Here is a 4,450-nt window from a genome sequence, read left to right as displayed (position 1 = left end):
AACATCACCGGATAATTGATTGTGAGTCAATCTCACAGTAAGCTCTGGCATTCACTCAAACTCGCTGGAATTTCACCGGAAAGTAAGGGATCTGCGAAGAAGAAGGCGCAAAACTTTTATTTTAATGGATATCAAATATGGGTATGGGTCTTTTAATTGAATACCAGGTTATGGGTTGAATTTTAATTAATTAGGGGATAATTTAAAATAGACCAATAGGATGATGACACGTGTCTCTCCGTTAAAATGAGGGTATATATGTGTTAAAGTATAACAACAGGGGTATATTTAAACTCAAAGTATAACGGCAGGGGTATATTTGGCCCCAAAGTATAACGAGGAGTATATTTGGTCCTTTTCCGATAGTACAGGGGTATATTTGGCTCTTCCTCATAGAAAAACGATCAAACAATTCCCACCATTATCAACTACCACCACCCTCAGCCACAACCACCAAACCCTGCAATAACCAGAGTCAATTGTCACCAAACATTAACCACCATTCATAATCATCATGAGAATCACCTTTCACTAACAACAATCACCACCATCATCCGCCACCAACTACCACTATTAATTAGTACTGCCATCTACCATCACTGCTAGCTACTATCTACAAACACCGCCATCAGCCTAACACTCCCAATCGGCACCACCCATAATGCCATCGCTAGCCATCAGGCCATCATGCACAATTAACTGCCATATAATTTTTAAAAATTATAGTTTGATATGGTATTAGATTAATTTAGTATTTTATATTTATAAAAATTTTAAGTAAAGACAAGTTTTATGCATTCAAATATTGAGAAAACAAACAGTTCTAATTGTTTAGTACTCGTATCTTAATACAAACATTCAGATTCAGTCATCTAAATCTTAATGAAAATCCTAATATGCAGGTGTATATTCAGATTCAGACTTCTAATTATTCAGTATTCGTATCTTAATACAACATCTTAACATTTAGATTCAGACATTTTAATCTAATAAAAACAAAGGAGGTCTTAAGAGTTTAGCAAATTCGCGTTCTTGCGGCATCTAATGGGCCTAAAAACAAACAAGATGCACCAATCACACGTTGGACACAGCCACAATCAATACAATAACCAAAAAAGTAATGCATGTCAAAAGGATGTAATAGCATCATATAGTGCCAAATTAAATGCTGCATTCACAGAAGTAAGATTTTTGCCTTCCATGAATGGTACGAAACATTCCTACTGCATCCAATGACAACAAAGATGAAAATTATCCAGCAAACGCTGGTCCAAATTCATCTATCAACTTGGTAGGAACCAGTGTTATCAAAAGCGAAAAGCGCAAAAAGCTCTAAGGTCAGCTGGGGCTTTAAGCGCAAAGCACAAATGAAGCGCGGGCTTTAATGAAAGAAAGCGCAATGGTGCAAAACTACAAATATATATATGTTTAGTCCAAGATTAATAATAATAAGCATGAATAACAAATGTATGGACAAAGAAATTGGAAAAATATTACGATAAAGTGAAATATTAATCATCTAGTGTCACCTCTCCAAGAGAGGCTCATTGCAAGGAAAAGTATGTCTTAGAGCCTTGATGATGACAACGAGCGCACATAAAGCGAGGTGAAGCGCTCAACATGTTTTGAGCCTCGCTTCAGGGCTTAAGCGCGCTTAAAGCGCGCCTTTGATAACACTGGTAGGAACAGTTAAAAAGTGATGTATTTCGAGAATACAAGCTAACATTACTTTATATAACCATATCCAATGGAGATTTATTCTGATTACAATGGCCTACGTGCAAGTCAACCTGAAGGAACTGATCAATCCTTTGGGTGTTCCATATTCTCTTTGTTTTTTGGGGGTTTTGGGGGGTTGGAGGAAGTTTGGTGCGAAGATGTCCCCATGGTTGGATACATCTAATATGGAAGCATACAAATCCTACTTATACTGAAAATATATGGAAGCATACAGCTGATAAACCCTACTTCCAGGGAACAACAGAAAATAACTGCTAAAACAAACACCAATATCACAAGTACCACTAACAAGCAAATCAGACACAAGCCAACCAGCTGCCATCCTCCACTGGACTTCGCCTCCATCGCTCTTAGGGTTAGGGTTTGATTCAGTGCTAAGATCCCAACTCATCTGATTGAAATAGCTCGCTATTAAATCAGAGAAACACAAAAAGAAGAAAGAAAAAGATATGTATAATGGTCATGGATTTGAAAGTGGGAAGAAAGGTTCTATAAAGAAATAGTAGACAGTCTGTAGAAAGCAGGAATTCGATGGGGTGATAACGTAAAACAGACGGGATAGTTTGGGATTCCGTGTTCACTCGCATTCACCGGGAGTAAAGAGGATTCCAACCTAACCACGCATTATCGCCGCCTTCGATTCCCTTTCTTTTCTTTTTCAGAAGATTCGTCTAGATAATGGTTGTGGATTGGAAGAGTGGAGGAGAACAGTTTTATAAAGAAATAACAGACAAGTCTGTCCAAAACAGCAAAGAAACTCAATGGAGTGTGTAATGATCTTACTTAGTAGTAGAAATTCGTATGAATAAATGTTGAAGCCAAGGTTCGATATCGGGTCTATCAATTCAGCAAAGGAGCAACTAATTTTTATCAACGGTCCAGATTAGTTCATTATTAATGAGCTCGAAGGGACAGGATTTAGCCACGGCATCAAATTGGTTGTTATAACCGAAAGTGACAGGGGAGAGAGGATTGAACAATTATGACAGGTCATTTTCTCTCTCCACTCTTTCCTCTCTTCTTCTTCTTCCTCACGATTCTCTTCTTCTTAATTTTAAACCCTCTCTATCTTCTTCTTCTTAACAGATCTCGTATGGCTATGGTGAATTCTCCTATTATCTAGTTTCATTTTTATTAAGCATTTAAATTTCTTGTATTCAAGTTCCATTTTAGTGGTAGAAACAGAAAATTGTCCCAAAAAATATTCTTCAATTTCGCATTATTATTGTTCTTAGTTCAGATCCACGACTGGGTCATTACAATTGGTATCAGAGCAGTCGATTTTGCAGCTTGTGGGTGGAGATATGGCTGAAGGAACACGAATCCAGACCATGGATGCAAAATTAACTCAACATGAAGAAGCATTGAATGAGTTGACTGCAGGTCAACAAAGACTCCATCAAACTCAGAGAGGAATCCAAGGAACTTTGGAATTGATATAGATCGATTAACAGTACTGGAGAGACCACAACAACGAGCTCAAGGAGATGGAATCTTACCAAATTCAGCTCAGGAGGCTCGAGTGATCAGACCACAAGCTACCATTCAAACTCCTCCTCCTAAATGGGAGTTGCCTGGTTTTGATGGTCAAGATCCAAAGTTATGGATTAGGAAATGTGAACGATACTTCAATCTGTATAAAACTCATGAAAACTCTAAAGTAGAGGTTGTTGCACTTTATTTAAATGGGATAGCTGAGATGTGGTACCATTCTCTAGTTCTGAGTAACGGTGAAATTACTTGGGTTGAATTCAAAGAAGAACTGATTATTAGGTTCAGTGATGAGTTGTTTGAAGATATCGTAGAGGAATTTAACAAATTAAGCCAGATTGGGACTGTTGATGAATTTCTGGCACAATTTGAAGATAAGAAGGCTCAGATGTTGGTTAGGAATCCTCACCTGGATGAATCTCACTTTTTGTCCAGTTTTATAGGAGCCTTGAAAGAAGATATTAAGGTGGGAGTAAAATTGCTCAAACCAACAACTCTCAGACTAGCTATAGAACAGGCTAGATTACAGGCAAAGGCTATTGAGGTTGCTGAAAAGAAGGCCAAAGCAGCTGTCAAACTACTAGCTAAACCCACAGCTTTTACAAACACTAAGACTCCTGTAACTAATGCCCCTAAAACCAGTGCATTTAGGCTCACCCCTGAGGTGTATGAGTACAGGAAAACTAATCACTTATGTTTCAGGTGTGGTGAAAAGTTTACACCAGGACATCAGTGCAAGAAACAGCAGTTGAATTGTATGATTGGGGTGACTTCTGAGATTTCTGAGGTTGAGGAAGAACAAGCTAGTGCTGAATTGATTATTGAAGGGGAGTTAGAGCCAGAAGTGATGGAAGCTGTATGTATGAATGCTTTATCTGGAGATAATCAAGGAGTAAACACAATATTAGTAAGGGGAAATATAAAGAATAGGAAATTGACAGTACTGATTGATTCAGGAGCTAATCATAATTTCATTGACATGAATACTGTCAAAGAAACTGGTTATCACACTAGTCAATGTTCCCCAGTGCGAGTGACAGTAGCTGATGGAAACTATGTCATGACAACTTCTCAATGCAAAGGGTTTTCATGGAAGATGCAAGGAAGGCAATTCACTGAAAGTCAGATTGTCATACCATTAGATGGATCTTATATTGTCTTAGGTAATGATTGGATGAAGAAGCACAACCCTACTAAGTTTGATCATGAGAGGAACTGC

Source organism: Lycium ferocissimum, unplaced genomic scaffold (genome assembly GCF_029784015.1).
Source record: "Lycium ferocissimum isolate CSIRO_LF1 unplaced genomic scaffold, AGI_CSIRO_Lferr_CH_V1 ctg8552, whole genome shotgun sequence".
In the NCBI taxonomy this organism is placed as follows: Eukaryota; Viridiplantae; Streptophyta; class Magnoliopsida; order Solanales; family Solanaceae; genus Lycium; species Lycium ferocissimum.
The sequence above is the reverse complement of the archived record's forward strand: the minus strand, read 5'-3'. Positions refer to the sequence as shown.